The 19,500-nt window shown below is 37.7% G+C and overlaps 1 long non-coding RNA gene across 1 annotated transcript in view; it reads right to left on the bottom strand.

Annotated features, from left to right (window-relative positions):
• Positions 1-1,959: 1,959 nt before the first annotated feature.
• Positions 1,960-19,500, bottom strand: part of LOC133267128 (uncharacterized) — a 34,796-nt gene continuing 17,255 nt past the window's right edge. The window contains exons 2-3 of the long non-coding RNA XR_009742645.1: positions 2,662-2,781; positions 1,960-2,082 (exon numbers count right to left, since the gene is read on the bottom strand). This is a non-coding gene — a long non-coding RNA (uncharacterized LOC133267128). The remainder of the gene's footprint in view (positions 2,083-2,661; positions 2,782-19,500) is intronic.

Here is a 19,500-nt window from a genome sequence, read left to right as displayed (position 1 = left end):
GCCTTTACTGATTATTTTGTTTTCAACTGTTCTTGCCCCTGCTCCAATAGAATATGACGTATAAAGAAACATTATAAAATTCAATAATTTACAAGACTAATTAAAAAGGCAACCAATGAGTTAATTTGGAAGGAGGCAGTAGAAAACAGTAAGAATTTAAAACAGGAAGGAATGATAAATTAAAACCAGACTTTATAGATACATTTAAGTATATAAGAAATGGATACTTGTTTTTAGACAAACCATCAGACTATGGCCAAAAAAAAAAAAAAAAAGCTAATAATTTTACATGAACAACTGGAGATACCAGATATAGACAGAAGTTTTCAAGGACAAGTGGGTAGGACCTTCTGAAAGGCTAAAATTTCATCTCTAGATATTTAAACATAAATAATTCTGAAAATTGCAGACCATATTTGTACATTATGGTATTATTATTATTTTTGTTTATGGCCTATAAGTGCATTGGGAAAAACTATTTTGGGACACATAAGACTCCGTTTTCCACAGTCAGCCTTTCAGAGCCCAGAGACATAGCCCAGAATTCAGGACGCTCATTTAAACAGCTGTTAATCTGTCTCAAAGAACTGGAGATCTGCATTAACCATGCATTTGAACCCCTTTTGGAGAATCTAGGCACTTTATTTCTGATATATTTATTCTTCCCCTTGAGGAGACAAAAGAGATCTATAGATCTTTTGGGGAAATGGCTGGCTTTATAAATTATTGAGGCATAAATGCAATAATTAGCTGGCTTTTGTCAGCACCATATTCCATATATAGCAGAGCTCCTAATCTCTTACTATTTTTCAGGGCTTTTGTCTCCTTAGTAGATTATATATAACTCTATGACTGGTTTTGATCACTTTGTAATGAATATTGTATCATAGTGCGCTAAGTAGACTAGTATCAACATGTTACTAAGTTCTTTAGGATTAAAATGCATGTGAGTAGTTTTAAAAAGTATTTGCATCCACTGGAAAAATCCAGTGTTTTCCAAACAATTAGATTCTGCAGATTAGTACAGGTTTTGGTTGTACACAATATGATTTTGATGTTACTAGGTATACTAAGTCCACATGATGCTGTTTCAGTTCTAAATTGGCTTACAAATACAATTTATCATTGTCTCCACCCTGAAGTGTATACATCCATCGTGTGCTTCAGGGGATGGTATAATTATTTTAATCCTGCTTTACAGATTAAAAAACTCAACAGTGAGAGCTGAACAGGTTTATTAGACCTCACAGTACAGGCCAAGCTAAGCAAGAAATGTAGTTGTAGGATACACTGATGTCCTAACTATTAGAAGCATGTGGCTTTCCTAGAAAAGTTGGATAAAGACAGATCTACACTGTACTTTGTTATCCAGACTCAGATTTTGAGAACTTTTAGCTAAACAATTCATGCAATTTATTTCAACATGTTAATAGGTGCAAGTGTCTCATATGTAACTCACTACATCCACCCTCCTGGATTTTCTCCATTGCTCTTTGTGCTTATACAGTGTTAGTTTGGGTTGGCTTATAAAAGCTCCTAGGGCACATACATTTTCTCTTCTGTGGCAGATGGTGACTGGTCAACTGAATATTGGTGCTGAATTGAGCCTGCTAACTTCTCTATCTAGTTTGGATGTTCTTCTAGAGTTGAGCAGGCATCAAATCCCAAATGACAGAGCCATTTGTCACCACAATCCAAACCATTCTTTCAACACAGAAGGCCTGTGCAATGAATCAAAATGCTGCACTCAGACTCTTGAAAGTATTTCACACACAGAGCATCGCTCTGCTTAACACATTTCAAACTACAGTAACTGCTAATAAGATAAAAAGCAGTGACAAATCAGAGAATATCGCTTCCAACAATCATGCATGACTTACCATGGCAAACACATCCTCACTGAGTAAGGAGAGTGCTCAGCGTCCGTTTCAGGTCTCCTGCTGCAGCCTTTTATGCTTTTTATTTTTATCCCATTTGTCAAAATAACAGCCTTTTTTATCAGTGCTGATTGCAGAGATTTTGACTCCTCACCTGCTGGGTTCCCCCTCTGCTCCATAGGGGTTTCCTAATTGAATATTTCCCCTGTGAATAGAAAAGCTTTGAATAAGAACAGGAAAAAAATTATTAACCGTTTCAAAACCTCCCATGAATCTTATACCCCAGTCCTGCATACAAGCTCCTTTTCCTTTCTAAAGTGCAGAATATTCTTCTTTCAGCAAGCATACTCAGCTTTTTCTGAAGGCAATCACACTTATTATACGCTGAACATTGTAAATGAACTGACGTTAAGAGCCTAACATGAGGAAGAGGAGAAGGAGAGATAGATATTAATTAAAAGTAACTTATAAGGTGTCTGGTTTGCTTAGAGTCATTGGAGCCTCATTTCTCACATTTGCGAGTCAAAAGCAAGGAATCATTTACTGTTTGTGCTGAGACCTGGCATTAACAATTTCTGCCCATGTCATGGTGGATGGTGTAGGACTGAAGTATGAATAGTGAATTCTCGTGTCTGCCACTATTATTCCTACAAAAGAGCCGGCAGCCTACATGCTGTCATTCACTTGAGGACGGACTAAAACCCTGTATTTCAGCTTCTGACGTGTGTGGAAGGTGGTGCTCTGGATTGAGCCAGAAGGAGGACTTTATCTGCCAGCTTCTTACCCTGACCATGGTGGCTACTGCAGATGCTCATGTTTCATCATGTCTCATCAGAAGCTGCTACTCAGGTGCTTTTGCTGCATCCCTCAGCAGAGGAGGCACAAAAGAACCACAGAGTGGAACCTGTCTGTGAAAAAACAAACAAACAAACAAACAAGCAAAGAGTCAATGAGGCTGTTGTGCACCCTTGGCTTCTTCAAAGCAAAGCAGACTTTCTTAGAAAAGGGAGGCTCTGTTGCATTGTTGCCTGGGATTTCTCAACTGTTTCCCAAGTTTTAGAAAGATCCCTACTTCTCTGCACACAAACAAACAAATACATTAAATAAATTAATGGATCAGCAAATAAATAAATAAATCGTTAAATGGATGGTGAGAATGTCTGCAAAGGAGGGAATCAGAAAGCACAGATAAGCATGGGAAGGACTTAAAAAAGCCGAAGGGAAGTTCTCTCTACATCCCTGCTTCTTCATCCTCTAAACCCTCACGGATTTATTTTTTTGTCGTTTTAAAAGGGGGCTTTGCTGCACAGATGCTTTTGGAAATAGTCTTACAAAGAAATTCCTTGTAATCTTTTGATTGCATAAGCTCACAATAATGAGAAAAGCTGAGCTTTTCCCACTCTCCAATTTAGGCCAGTTATATCATATCAAGGGAGGGCAATCTGCATATTTTGATCCTGCTTTCCCAGCTTCAGGTTTATACATCTTTTAGTGTCTTTTCCCATACCATTTCCCCACTTTATGAAGCAGGTTGATGAATTCATTTATCTATTATCTAGCTGCATGTGCTGCCAGAAGATTGCAGCTGGAAGGTATCTCTCCTTGCGAGAGTGAGCAAAAGGGCATCCCTCAGTACCTGTCTTCAAATATCATCTGTTCTCCTACCAAATGATGTACTGTTGAATTTCAGCTTTGAAGCAAAACTATCTTGAGAGGAATGCCTGTTAGGGATATTTAACTGGACTCTGGTACTACCTGTAGATTGTTAACAAGAGGTTAATTGCATTCTAATTCTTTGAATAAGCCAGGTGAAAAAGATTTCAACAAGTTTCCCTGTGTATGTACATCGGTCTGAAAAGCCAGCACTGGTGCAAGAGAAAGGGAAGATCCAGAGACCTGAGTCTGCTGCAGATCAGGTGCAGACTTTTACAGACAGGTAGACAACACAGGATTCTGGTTGCAGATTCAGCCATTGCTGAGAAGGAGGGTGGGCTGGGTGAGATGACCAACGCTGGGGGGTCCTGTGGCAGCAGGCTGAAATTGCTCTGGACAGTCCAGTTTGGGGCAACTCCTGAGCAGCTGAGTCTGCTGCCTCTCTGGTCAACATGAGGGTAGGAGACAGATTTTGATTGCTGCTGGGTAGCACTGGAGAGAGGATGCTCTCTTATTTCCTGGCTCTGCTCCTTCCCCTTAACAGAGCAAAGCAGCAGTGGCTCTGGCTTTATAGGGAGCATGAGCAATGAGGAGAACAAGGTCCTGTACATTTAGCTGCTCCTGAGAGCTTGCTGTCAGTTCTGATTATGGCTGGAAACAGCCCTGGTTGCAGGCAAGAAAAAGTAAATCAGTCTTTTGTAAATGAAGCAGTTTGATACAGCTAGGTCAGAGACTAAACACAGAACCAGAGCTTAGAATTCCCACACGTGCTCTTTAGAGTAGTGTACCTCTTTTTGTGAGGCCCCAACAGGTATGTGGAAGAGTATAACAAATATGCTTTGCATTGTGTAATCAAGTATGTTGAATAGCAGAGGAAAGGTTAAAGGCCATCACAAAAGGATATGTAGTGCTACTTTGCTGCAGCTCTTCTGGCTGCTCACAAGTTATCCAGTAAGTGCAGCACAAGGGAGAAAGCTATTAATAATCCTGCTCATCATGGTTGCACAGTGAAACATCATAATCCTAGCACAAAGGAATATGTGAGCCATGAAGTGTAAAGCAAAAAATTTAGGCACTGAAGACAGCCTCAAAACTATGTAAAAATTAACAAATGAGAGAAATAATATGTTTAATGGAGGCTACTCATGAAGCTACAGAAGAAGACCTCTGCAATAAATAAAATCTAAATGAAGCCTTGTGCCTGAGCCAGAGAGCAGAGTGCTCCAGCTCACCGTCATAAACTCTATAAATATTTTTGTGAACAGATCAGATAAAGTGTTTGGCATACAGGTGCCTAATAAATGCTACCAGTGCTGGAACATGCTAATCTCAATTTTGTACACATCCATGTGTTAGAGTTCATGTGTGCTTCTACAGCTATGGACTACTTCTACAAGTCATGGTTTTAGATTGTGACCCTGAATTTCTATCAAAAACATTGAGAGAAAATGCATATACATTCAGTTTGTCAGTGTACTCTGATAGCACTTTCCAAAGAAGTCTGTGATAAGATAGTATGGTTTGGTTATATGTACATGCCACTTACATAAATACACATCTAATTTTAGTGCATAAAGCGTATTCACATTTTCCTGAAATTACCAATGCTATGATCTTGACTGACAAGCAACAAGAAGAAAATCCTATCAGCACATTCCCACAGAAAAAAAACAGTACATTTTGGAATAACAGTAGCTACTGAAGGCCTTGAAGATAATGTATGTAAAACTTAATAACTGAGTAAATATCATAATATTTGTATGCGAGTATTATGCAGTATATTTAAGGAAAATCTCCTCTGTTAAATGCTCATACCTTGATTAAATCCTGTAAAAAATGCTAAGTGTATTTCCAGGCATATTTCCATCACCAATTTACAACATTTGGATCACTTGTATTCAGAAGGTATGCAAATGGCTTTAGCTGGGTCATATTTTAGCTGGTATTTCTAACAAATATAATACCATGGGAAATTTCTCTTGTCAGAGCACATTTATTTTATTATTTAGATGATTATGGCTGTATTTTTTCTTCAGCTAGTCTTCCCTGTTGATATGCTGAATTCTCAGATTTTTGACAAATGCTTACATTGCAATTACTTTAGATATAATATAGTGTCTTTTATTCCCAGTTTTCATGGATCTTTAAAATTATTAAGTTTCTATCAAAACTGCCAAAGGGAACAAACCGGTTATGGCCCTTCTCCATAGGTGGAACTAGCACTGATGTTGGGACAAAGTATTGTCATAAATGTCAAAAACATGCACAATAAAATATGCAAATGTTCACACCCAGAGTTTAGAAAAGACAGAGATGTGACTACTTATTGCAATATTTCCATTGCATTAAGAATAGCAATCCCAATTTACAGAAAATATTACTGTTATAGAATTTGCTTTAGTTCAAGGTGTAAACAAACAAAAAAAGAGCAATTATTACTTAAAAAATGGGGAATTGGATGTGAGCTTTCACCCTCTCAGATGCCTTATTACTCAAGCCCTAGTGCCGTTTCTATTACTACTTTAACACGAACAGTCACTGGGAAAATAAAATAAGAAGGTATTTGAAATCATGTCCCCCACAGCCTAGTTGACTGGCTTTTCAGCTGCTGTGCTAATGACTCATTTCTAACGGCTCGCATTTGTTTCACGTTCTCTCAGCTTTCTATTAAGGCTTTATCAGAATTGTTCCTTTTATTTTTTTATTTATTTTTATAATTCACTCTCTCTCCAAATGCATAAACATTAGAGTTTGAAAAATAGCCTGACTAAGAAGGAAATATATCTGTAGTGTAAAATGCAAACAGTCTTGGCTAAAGCTTATCAGAGGAGAAAGCACAGGTTTATGAAAGAATAAAAATTAAGATATACCAGAAGTGGGGTCTTTCTCAGTCACCATGCTTCTACAGAAATATGTCACTTCTAGAGGAGCAATGAACAGGAAAAAGCAACATAACATAAGTAATTAATACCAAATTCACCTAAATCTTGTGTCAGTAACTTCATTAATAATATGACTAATGTACTGTAACTTTTGTCCTGTTTGTAAAAATGACCAGCAAATAATTAATCAATCCTTCCAATAGGATTAATAAGCGAATAATAGGCAGGATTAGCCAAAATCTAGGCAGCCTAACTCGAAGTGGGGTCCTATCAGTACAGCTATAGTAGATGTCAGTATGGCAAATGCCCTACTTGTGCACCAACCAACCTCTTCTCTAATACAGCCCTTGACCTTAAAGCCTGATTGGGGTGGATTTGGTCTATCTGTCAAATGTAGTATAGGCATATAATTAAACGTTGTCATTTTATGGCTATTTTATCAATTTGCTACAGGTAGCATGAAAATACTGGAAAAAGCAAAGTCTGCAATGATATTAGAGCCAAATAAAAGTTTCAGAAATGAATCCTGAGTGTCTGAATTTCTATTTCCATCTAACCATGATTGCAAAGTATAAATGCTATACCAGTGGTACTACAAGAAGGCTACATTTCTAGGCAACCCAGCCTCTGGCCCCTGCTAGTCATATAACATTTCAACAGGCAAAAAGAATACTTTCGAATGTGCCATGGTTTTTGTCTATGTTAATAATACTGCAGGACTTTAGCTTCTTAAAAACCTAGTGCCATGTGATTGAGAAGGAGCTCAGTGGAGGACAAATGAGGATGAGACTGCATAGGGCAGCAGCTTTGCAGGTGCAGAATGATGCTTGTGTCTGTCAGCACCTGGCTTTGTCTGGCTGCCACCTTCCCTGAGTGCCATGGCACTGCCTCATGGGCATGGACTGCACAGGATAAACAGCAGGACAAGTGTTGGCATTGTTTGGAAGGGAGCAGGGCACCTGGCAAATCCACCCCATTTTCTTTCAATGGCATAGCATGTTTTCCAGAAGAAAGCATTCTTCAGAGGAGCACAAAAGCAGCAAATATTCACCTATTAGCAAAAAGAAAAAACAAACAGACAGGTTTTCATTAATTCTTTCAGTAGTATTAATGTAGTAATGTAGCAATGTATTAATCCCTGTAGCTTAGGTTGATATCAGTCCTTCCTAGATAATATATACTATCTTTTCTTATATATAAAAAAAGTATTGAAGTATTGAAATGAAATAAAGTGATGTGCTATTGAGCTTGAGCCAATCCCTTGAAGCAGGGCTTTTTGCTATGCAATGCTAGTCAACAAGGGAAGAACAGCCACAGAGCTGTTTTAATTACTTGAACTATTCACCTAAAATGACAGATAAACTGACTCTCCAAAAAGAAAGAAAGAAATCCCTGTTTTTTTCTGTTACTGGAAAGCGAAATGCTGAGTTTAAAAAAATAAATAATAAAAAGCTTCATTTGCCTGAGGTTTCTACTCAGAATTCCTCCCATGACAGCTGGATAGAGGAAGTGAATATACAAGACACACAAAAGAGGGATCCTATTTTTGGCAGAAAAGGTACTGCCAAAAGCACTGTCTGCACTCCAGCCTTGGTCTTCTATCATTAAGGTTGTAATGACATGAAGCTGGTGCCTCTGTGCATTAGCATACAACACTGTCTTTTTGTCGCAGCATACAGGGATACTTCCCTACTCAGCTGCTAAGAAAATTGTGAGAGCTGGAGTAGCCTTTTCCCAAGGGGATGGAGACAGTTCTGATTACTGTGATCTTGAAGAACTGAGAGTGGCCAGTGTGATGCACTGCTTAGTTGCTTAGAGGTAAGAAATCAGTCCAAAATTCTCTGCTCTGCCATTTATCAGTAACCCCCTACAGACCTCTCCTTCTGTGCTTCAGTTCATACCTTTCCTACCTGCCGATATTACCCAGTTTTGCAATTCCCTTATACTAATGCAGTGTGAACTTTGTAGAACAAGTGTCCTTATCTGAGTAGCTGAGCAGCAGCTGCCTGTTTATGCAGACATGTTAGCAGACATGTCAAGACAAGGCAAGAAAGAAATTATATGGCAAGGAGACATTTACTTACCAAAATCCAAACTGCAAAGGGGGAAGAAGTTAATTGTTGTTAAAGTTGCTTCTCAAACATTGTGTGCTTTGTTTTTTAATGTAACTAGTTATTGTGTTTCTGCAGGTTGAGGCTGCACCTTCAAGAACACTTTATTCCTGGATAATTTAGAAACTAATCAAGAATTAATTTTAAGGAAATAACAAGATGTGGAAAGCTAAAGTCTGTTGTCATTGTGAAATCCTGCTTTTCAGCAATATTAATCAACATGGCTTAGCTTTTGAGTATAAATATTTCTATTTACTTTTTCCATCAGAAAATACACATCCCATTTTGAAAATATTTAAAGTATAACACACAAGAAAGACAAAGTCAAAATCAAATTTCAGTGAATTCTGAAACTGGGTCTTAGTAGTTATGCAAGACAAACTACTACAGCCTGTGCAATACCCTTTGGCTCAAAGAGGTTGCCAGATAGTCTCTTAGGCCATCAAATAAAGCTGGAGAGAAAGTTGTGTTGTTGACTTTTCAAGTTGATTGCTGTGAAAGTGAAGGTAATTTTCTTGAACTTAACAAAACACACAAAAGAGAAAGAGACAGTGTAGCAAAAAGTAGGGAAGCATGTTTTTGTGTTCATGTTCTCAGTGTAGTGGCAGCTGGTCAGTCGCAGATGGATGCTCTCGGCTGGCAGGTCATCCATGACAGCTGTTGCTTTAAACCTTGGCTTGCTTCCCTGGTCCACAGCATCAACAGGATGGGTTGAATAAATCTCTTTCTTTCCCTCATTCCTTGCAAGCTAGGCCCAAGTGAAGGGCCTGCTCTGTGCTATGGAATTGGTGAAACTAACGTCCTCCCCCAGAAGATTGCCTGCGATAAAGTGGAGGTCTGTGAAGAAGGACATACAGCCATGGTATGACGGAGCAAGAGCTGATGCAGTTAGAGCATCACAGCTGGCTATCCCAAGACCCAAAGCTTGTGCGTAACAATCAGAGTTATTCAGCCCTGCTCGCCTTATGCCTTTGCATCCTGCAGCAACTCATCATCTCTTTGTTTTGGTCCATAGCATTGTGTTTCTCTTTGGGTGTGTATATATAAAGCTTCTCAGACTCTAAACTGATTACTGATATAAATAAAGTATGATATATTGAAGTCACCAATTAAGCCTAATTTTTCTCCTTCACTTAAAAGTCTTGATAATACACAGCCCTTGAAAATTAATAGTTTATTGTGTTTGAATTATCCTATATTTGTCTCCTCTTTGTATTCCTTCTGTCATTAGTCCTTAGAAACTATCTAATGACTACTGACTACTACCATAGGTAATGACATATATGATGATCTTTCACTTAGTTTCCTCCAGGTGAGCTAGCAGATCGCTGGCCTCAATTAATACCAGTGTCTTTTGCTATGACACATGATTACTACTCAGAATCAACCAAAATAAACAAAAAACCAATAATGTTCATAGCCTCAGTTTGGAATTAGAACATATTTATGCATTTGTATTATTTAAAAATGTTGGCTTTTACACAAATGGACTTATTAGAGAAAGAACATTCTGTATAGCTGAAGAAATAAAAGGATCTTAATAATTAATCTTAAAATTGGGATATATACATATCTAAAGCATGTATGTATAATATATATATGGATATATCACTATTATGTGCAGATTTTTAACATGGAAATTCAGGAATGACACAGTGTTTTCAGTACAAATAGCATGAGCAAATTACATCTGAAAGCACAAACAAGCAATTATATCATTTCATCTTCCAAAACTGAGAGAATATTCCTGTTAAGGTGAAATGCAGGCCACAGCATTTCAGCATTTAGAGAATACAAATTATCATATAGCTAATTTACCCTGGGCAAATGAGCTATATTTCCTAGAGGGCAGAACTTCTCTGTAGACTAAAAAAACACACAGATAATATCAAATCTATAATTACAAAAAGGAAAAGGTAAATCTGTTCACAGAAGCTTTTTTTTTTCCTTTCCTTGTATAAAAAGGGCAAAAAAAAATGTTTCTCATGGCACCCTTTATTTACTGAATACAAGGGTTTTCCTATGTGTAGAAAAGGATGTATTCTGATTGCATCATGCATGCTCCTTGCTGTGCTGGGAGTCAGGACCTAAGCAGTGGTTTTCTCCTCTGGTAGAAATGCTCCTCTATCCCCAGATCCCAAGAGACACAAGGAAACTCTTGGCACCCTTCAGCTCCCCGGGGGCCACAGCAGAGGCACTGGCCAGCCTGCTTGGTTCTGTAGCCTATAGTGACAAACCGGGATTCTTGGAAGAGCAGACTGCATAACCTGTCCATGATGGCAGCAGAGGACAGATTCGTGCCTCTGCCATACTTGGCAGCCAGGCTGCCCTGCAAGGTCAGGAAGAGGGAAATGTGCTCTGTACCAAAACCTGTGTGAACTACACCATGGAGCAGTCGATGAGGGAAGTACAGCTTCCTCTCTGCCCTCTGCCCAGGAGAGGAAAAAGAGGGAAAACCAACTTCTCCCTCAGTGACTTCAGAGCCCTTCTGACAGGGAAAGTAAGTCGTCAGTACTTCAATTTAACAAACCTTTGGCTAGACATCAGAAGAATGATGGCTTTGACAAAGCAAGGTCTCCTTTGCACTCTTTCTGCAGCCTTATTGTGGCAAATTTGGGGGCGAAGTGGTTTGGAAAGTAAATCTAAATGAACTTTTCTGTAGAGAATGAGATTACATAGGGTTAATTTCTATTTCAGAGAGTAAGGTGGACTGAAAAATGCTGAAAGTGAATACATGTTTAAGAATTTCTTCAGTGTATATATTCCTCTGCAGCAGATTGTGCAGCCAGGCTGTGTGTAAGACTTTGCTGGCTGAGGCTGTGCTTTTTTTTCAGTCTTATTTCAAGCAGCAACTATAGAAATTTTGCCAAACAAGACTCTGGTGCCAACACATATGCTGCATATGGCCTGAAGTGCTGGGCTTTTTGGGGGTTTGTTTGGGCATGGGGAGGAGAACAATATTGGTTTTGTTCACACACACGATCCTTGAGTCCTCCCATTCCACTGAGTTTTCAGGAAAAGAACATATGGCTTTAGAAAATCCAGCTCTTTGTCTTGGGCTGTGTCAGCTGTAATGAGGGGAAGAGCAGCACAAAACAGAGGCAAGTCACTCACATATATGTGTCAAGCGCAGGAAGAACACCTTCAAAGAAAGATGAAGAAGTCGGCTATTTCCTTCAGGAAGACAGCACTCAGATTTGGGTACTAAACACTGTCATCATCTTTTTGGAAGGCACAGCTTCCAAAATGTGCTGCAGAAGGGGCTGTATTGATCTGTTGTGCATCATTAGTGAGCCATTCTCACAATCAAGTCAAAAGAATGGTCTTCGGCACAAAAAAACAATGTTCACCTTTATAAGGGTTGGGCTTCAAGCCACAATTTTTGATGCTGCTCCAAAAAAGGCCACGATTTTCTTTTTTTTTTTTAACATAAAGAAATACCTTTTTTTTCTACCTCTCCCCCAGCAGTGGCGGAAATTGTGGTAATTTCAGACTTGAGAATGCAACAAGTATAGATAAACAATTGAAATTCCAGGGATTTTCAACTTGATAGCTGGAAATTTGAGCAAGTTAAGTAAAGAAAAGAGTATTATTTAGTGTCTGTACACAGCAAGAGTAAAGGGAAGTTCTGCTGTCTGCTGCAATAAGTACTGATCAGGCCATCCACTAAGTATCACTAGCCCTACTCTTGCCTGTTGTATTAAGAGAGTGCAAGTTTGCAAATAATAAGAGAGAATAAAATTCTTGTATACTTAGGTTAACTTCAGTAATTATTCTATTTCTGCTTTACTTCTGTACTCCCTGACTGAGGACTCATATCACAAACAAGAAAAGAAGCATTTCCCTAGGAATTTCTAAGAAATGGGAGGCACTGTATTGTGAAATCCACTGTCATTAAACTAAAGCTTAGTAACTGATAAATCCCAGTATTATGTAAATTTGTGGCCCCAGTATCAGAGGAAAATAGTTAGTACTTTGCTAGTCTGCTTTGAGCTGTGCTGATTAAATGAACGGTTATAACTTCTGTTCCACACATGGTATCTTTACAACTTCTACTCAGTGAACATAAAAGGTGGACACTTGAAATGAAAATGTAAATGAATGAAGCCAAGTTCTCAGCACCAGGTAGGCAATAAAAGACAGCTGCAGTTCCAAGGACTACAAACGAAAATCAATGACATTTCAAAGTCCCCTGAAATTGTTTACTGCCATTAAGGCAGAAACGCCTTTGACTGGATGTGAAACTAGGGTATTAGATGTCTGCTCTCGTTCCAACGTCTTTTAAATGAACAAACTTTAAATACATTGGGGTTTATACGTTGCATTTTTGTTTCCTTTTATGTAGTGGATTATTCAGAGCACTTTCTTTGGGATACAGTTCGTCAGTCAGATGGAAGTCATTTGATTTCACAAATACATTCACATAGCAAGAAGTGTGTCTTTCATACTGAACATTAATGCAAATACATGCACTCTACCTTATTCAAGGAGATGCCATTCTGTTACAGCTCCCATGCTAATCTGCAGCTTTGCTCTGGCCCCTTTACGCAAAATCAAAGTGAAGAAAAGGTATGAAGACTTTCAAAAGTCCCTGGTAATAGCAACAGGGGAACTCCTCTGACCATGCACAGCAGAAAGCAGCCATGAAATTGCCCTTTGAGTACTTCATGCAAATTTAAAAATGGAAATGAGAAGTGTAGCAACTGACAGACGGGGATCAAAGATTATAGAGAGTTTTAAGGTGAGTCTGTATTACATGGGACAACCCAAGGGAGATGACTGAGTTGACATTCCTAGAGCTGTCTAAATTACATGGCCTTATGGGCAGACTGAAACACACATTTATACCCTATTTTAATGATCTGATCTCAGTTTCAGAGCCCTGTTGTTCTGCCTACCTGTGGACAGCAAGATCAGCAAGATGAACCTCACTATAATTTTCTTTTTTTTTTTTTCTTTCTTCCTCATAGGAATTTTCTGGCAAATCAAAGCTGCTGGAGTGTGTTATGCAACTTCGTATTCTCTTTCTTCAGATGAAAAAGTGTTGATCCTATCCTTTTTCACAGGCTGGTTTCCCAGCTGCTGGCTTCCTCACTTTTATTACAAAGCTCTACCACTTTAATCTGATACCTTCTCTGTGCTACAATGTTCTCTCACTTTAGCTTGTGAAATCTGTTCCAAGTGGACTTCATTCATTTTCAACTAATTGATTGCTTTCAACTTCAACCAGACTGCAGTTGTGATTGTGTGTTGTTTACTCATAGTACGAACGGGGAGAACTCTTTTTTGCTTGAGAGAGATCAGAGGAGATCATTTAGCCTGAACTGCCTCCATTCCCACGACTAGAACTTCCTTAGGTAAGCTTGCTGACATGTGGAACATCACTTTCTTTACTCATCTGTATTTTTTCTTCTGTCATTTTAATACTACCCCCCCCCCCCCAGACTATCTATCAAGGTTATACACTATACACCCCTATCCTGAAATGTGGTTAATTTGCTGCTGCAAACAGTTAAAAATCTGCTTTTTTTTTTCGTTCATTGCAGGCAGAAGGTGGTATATTTTCAGTTTCATGGGGGTTTAGCTGAGAGATTTGCATCAACACAGCTGTTTTCTGTGTAGCTAGATTTGAAAACCTAAGGCTTATGCATAGCAGCCAGAGCCACTTGCAAGAGGTGCTTCATGGCCCATTAACAGAACTGTCATATATGGCTTGCCTTTAATTAAATATTGATAGGGATTTAGTCTTGGTGCAACATTTCAGACTAATAAGGAGAAATCCTTTTAATCTGCATAACAGAACAACATGCCACTACAGTGCTCACTCCTGTACTTCTGGCTGAAGCTGAGGCAGGCACATAAAATGAGAAGGTTGTTTAGCTTTTGGTGCCAGTTGAGTCCTTGCTGTCTCTACTAGCACTATAATTAAGGATGCCAGTTAATATCAGCAATAGCTTATGTGAATGGTGGTTTATACACTATAGGATTTAAATTCCCATGAGAAGAATCACCAACCTGTTTTACAACAGTTTATCAGTAAGTTTTTTCCTGGGTTTGAATTGACTATTTAAAAATTAAGAGTAAAAGCCTCCCAGTTCAGTAATAGCCTCACACAATTCAATACATAGATTTCCAATTGAATGTTTCTCATCCTGAGAAGAATTTCATTATATACTTCCCAGCCCCTTGTGCATGGCAGGTACCCCTGAAGATCACACATCTCTCTGGAACACTTGCCTGCAAGTTAATTATCTTTGTGTGCAATTGCCACAGCTGCTGAAGGGTCTCATGTGAGTTAGATAGTCAATGCTGTTGCGCACAAGAAAGAAAGGTAACTCCTTTTCCTTTGAAGCTGTAGCCTGTGTATTTGGAGATTCTTTCTCTTTTAGGCCTGCCTTTTTTAATTAGCCATTTAATAAGTACTTGGAACTAGTGAGCTCTAAATTTTCTTTTGCTGCTCTTAAAAAAAGCCCAACAAAAAGATCATGTGCTGTCAATCTGGGTACAGCATTGAAGGCTTCTTTTCATTTTTTTTTAAGAAAAAATTTCAGACTCTGGAGACATTCCACATAATCAGCAAATTCTGACAAGTACGACTGATTCACTTACGCTGTATTTTTCTACTGTGTGGTGTTCATTTCTTCTGATGCTCAGTTTTACTGGCAAAATTGTCTTTGAAGAGTACAAATGAGATACCACCTGGATGTGCAACATGCTTTGTATTGTAGCTTTGCATGAGTGGGTCAGTCTACTTCTAACATTGATTTCTTTTAAATTTGGTTTACTTCACTGTATTAAATCTCACTTAAATATTTTCCTTTCTGAATGGGTACAGAATTTGATGAAAGTTAATTTAAAACATTAACATGCTTTCTTCTATCACTTACTGCATTTTGTCTTCATAACTCGTCCATAGGCATGGCATTGTTTTCTCACACCTAAGCTCATAATCATCAGCCATAGGATGTTGCAACATAAGCATAAGGAAAATGAAGCTCTAGAAACATTTAAGAACAAACAAACAATTGTAAAATCTGGTCTGGCATTTTGCTCAGGAACCGTTTCAGGCCAGTGGTGCTTGATATAGATCTTGTTTGCTGATGTATTTCCAAGTGCTGTTGTTACTAGACCGTGTAACTCTACACCTGTCTTCCTCCAGCAAGGAAACTAGTCTTTTTTAAAGGAGCAATTTTTAATGCCATAGTAAATGGATTCTATTTCTTTGTCCACTTGCCATGTGATTTTGAGTTGTGATGACAGAAAGAATCTTATAGCACTAGGTCTTCTTTCAAGTCTTAAGCACTGGCTGGACGCAAATCCAGATGTTTTCTTTTGGCAGGGCTCATATTGGAAGAAACAGCACTTTGATTATGGGGAATGCTTCTTCCAGCACTCAGTTCTGAGTTGTTAGTTTGTGAAAACCTGTCCTGAGATATAAAAGGTCCTTACCTTATTGCCAAATGCCTGAGCAATGGATAGTCTTTATAACTGTTTCAAAACCCCTTCACATTTCATTCTTTTAGCCTGCTCTGCATCTGGATGCATCTGCATCACGTTACATAAAGGAAGAAAAATAATACAAGCTAAAACTGAACTTAAACAAACAAACAAAAAAAACACGAAACAACAAAACAAACAAAAAAGCTTCAAAAACCCCAGTATGTTCCAAGAGGCAAAGAAAATGGAGCAAATGAATAAATGCTAGTTAGCATTATTTTGCACTGGGGAGTCACAGAAATGATAGGCAAACAGGTACAACATGGGTATATCTGATAATTCTGCAAGGCATGATGATAATATTGATCTATTTAACACCTATTACAGAGCGAGGAAGATGACAAACTCATAGAAAGCAAAATAAGTGGTAGCAAATTCTTTTTAAGAGAATTTAAGAATCTGTTTTTTCTGTACAAACAAATTTTATTCAGTATTGTCAAATAGCACCTGTAAAGTAGAAGACTTTTCATCAAGAGAGGATAAATATTACAGCTTCAAGAATGTATGTACCGATTACTGCAGCAATAAGAGAGATTGTGCCAGTGGAACTGTAATACGTTCATTCTTCTGAATCCAAACACTGGGATAGTGTGTTGTGCCTCTGTTAGAGGTATTAGAGCATATATGACATTCACTAATAGGTCTTAATCATTCTCAAACATGTATGGGATAGAAAAACAGTTTCCCTATTCTGTATGTAGAATTGAAGGGTAGGCTAGATTAAGAGACTTGCCCAAGGGCATAGGGGAAGACTGAACCTAACCATTGTTCTTGACAACTGGCGCACCTTTTATCAGGTTGCCAATTAAGTGCAGGGCCCTACATTCTATTATCAGTGATGCTGGTCCGACAAGGAGGATGCATTAGTCCTCATAAGGTGGCATACAAATGAACCATGTTAATTTAACTACCATTAGAAACACAAGACAGAAGGAAGAAAATCAATGTTTTGTTTTATAGTAAAGAAAAAATCAATAAGGAAAGAAATGGTATTTCCTAGGATCTCAGAATATATGTTGGGCAAAGGGGAATAGTTAGAGGGAATTAAAACTATTTAATATAAGGTGCTGGTGTCCTTTTAAAGAACAATGGTCTAGAGCTATCATCTGTAATAAAAACCTGAGTAAAAGCCAAAAGTACAAAATTGTGAAAAGAAAATAATACCAAGTAGAGCCTGGTTGTGGGGTTTTATTTCAAATTAAACTGGCAGCTAGTTGTAGTGAATCTGTGAAAATTGCAGAAAAGATGTTAACAAATAGAATTAAAAAATAAACATGTACAGCAAATAAAAGACTACATGGAATCCCAAAAAACACAAGGCATGTTTACATAAGAAAGCTGCCAGAAGTCCATTTCTGATCTCGTTTTTTCTGTCTTTTACAGTAGCCCATAGCAGATGGCTAGGGGAAATATGTAAAGACAGGCCAAAATTGGAATAAAGTTTTCATGGTGTTGACTCTTGCTCTTGGCAGTCTGCAATTTAGAGATCCTGAAACACGTTGCATCTGGACCATTCTATTTAGTAATCTATGTTTTTTATGCTCTTTAAGATGCTCTTTAAAGACTATGTTATGTCAAAAGAAATCCTACCTTTTAAGTATGTATTATATAAAAATCAGTGTTTTGGGTTTGCTTTAAACTTGTTTATTATCCTTGGGTACTCCTGCTTCCTATAGCATGACAAAATGCTGAAAAATTATTCCCTAAACTCTGTCTTTATATAGTGTCATAGTTATCCAACAGATTTCTGTTTCCACTTGCTTCCTGTGCCCAAATGTCGTTTATTTGTTACACTGCTTTGGTCTTTGAAATTTATTTTCTCTGAAATATAAATCATTCAGTACCTCTAATATAATTTTGCACTTCTGTTTATCTTCCTAGGTACCTTTGGTACCATACATAACGTCTGGCTATGAAGGCTATGAATTTGTGCAGTATCATAATGGTGGTATCCTATTTTCCTTTTCTTTCTAAAGTTGCTAATACATTTTTTTCTTTTTAACTGCTAGTGAATTTCATGCAGTAGGTTTCATATACCTACCAACAGTGCCTCAGGAGTCTTTCCTAAGCAATAATATACCTGATATTGAGTCCATCAGCTTTGTTTTAATATTTAGTGTCACATTATATGGAACTTTGACAGTCCTTTTTTCACCCCTTCTCCATATCTCTCTTATTACAGTGAAAAAAGAATAAAAATAGCTGGCCATGGGGAATACTGCCACTCCTGTCTGTGTGTTGCCTGCCTTTTAGCTAGATTTAGGTACACAAGCAGATCTTTCTCTTGTGTCACATTACTTTAATTTTTTAGCACCTTTTGGTGAAGGACTTTGTGCAAAGTTTTACGGAAAATTGCAATTTAGTCCACCAGTTGGATCATTATTTTCCATATTTCCATGGACTTTATTTCAGAGAATTTTAAGAAATTTCTGAGGTGTGACTTATTCTTCATTATAACACATTTGCCATCTGTTTATATATTTATGTATGTATTATGGCCTCACATAATTTGCATGTCAGACAAATCAGAATTGTTGATACATAGTTTTGGATGCCTTTTAAAAAATATGGAACTGGCACCATAAAAATGTCTTCTATTTCTCTGGCAGCAAGGCCAATATAAGTGGTACATTCACAATATAATTAACTGTTGCTAATTTCATATTTAAATTTCTCTGGAATTCCTGGAATTCCATTAGAAATCTTAGAACTCTGTTCTTATGGTTTATTAGAATTTTATTCATTTGTTGTAAAGGGTCATTTGCTGATACTCCAGTTTTGGCCATAGGTTCATAAACTATTATCCTGTAAATGAGGACTCTGGCACAGAAATCTACTTAAGGTTGTCTGTTTCATGGCAATAAAATAAGATGACTTTGATTTTTTTCCCCATAGTCTTATGCCCCCTGACTACTCCTATTGTATCTCATTTTCTATCTGGCATTTTACTAGCTTTCTCATTTCTTATGTTTTGGAAGAAGTTCTTAACAGATTTTAATTGTTTTACCAAGCGCTCCTCAAAAACCCATTTTTGGTCTATCATATTCTGGATTTATATTTAACTTGATGTTTTGTATTTTTATAACATCTTTTTATATGTATAATATAAGCATATTGTGTTAATATACCCCTATCATACATTCAGTATTGTATACAGTGTAGTTTAACATTTTATTGAAGTTCTACATTTATACCACCAGTTCCATATTTCCTTCATTTGAACACAGTTTCAAACTTTTAAGTAGTCTACTAATTCTGGTAACCTCCTCTTTTTTGCTATTGAAACTATACCACCTTTTTCTTGTTATTGTAGTAATTTCTTCTTGATAGGCAACCTTGGTTTAGTCCGAGCCACCAACAAGGTGACTTCACCAACAAAACAGTCTTCCTGATACCTGAAAGCATGTTATGCTTTCCAGTGCTTTTCTCATAGCTTTTTGTGTAATTTCTTTTTGAACCTAAATGTTATGTAGTGGGTAT

This window comes from Pezoporus flaviventris, unplaced genomic scaffold (genome assembly GCF_033815535.1).
Source record: "Pezoporus flaviventris isolate CSIRO_AGI_PZ_B2104156 unplaced genomic scaffold, CSIRO_AGI_Pfla_v1 ptg000007l, whole genome shotgun sequence".
NCBI classification, from domain to species: Eukaryota; Metazoa; Chordata; class Aves; order Psittaciformes; family Psittacidae; genus Pezoporus; species Pezoporus flaviventris.
The sequence above is the reverse complement of the archived record's forward strand: the minus strand, read 5'-3'. Positions and strand labels throughout refer to the sequence as shown.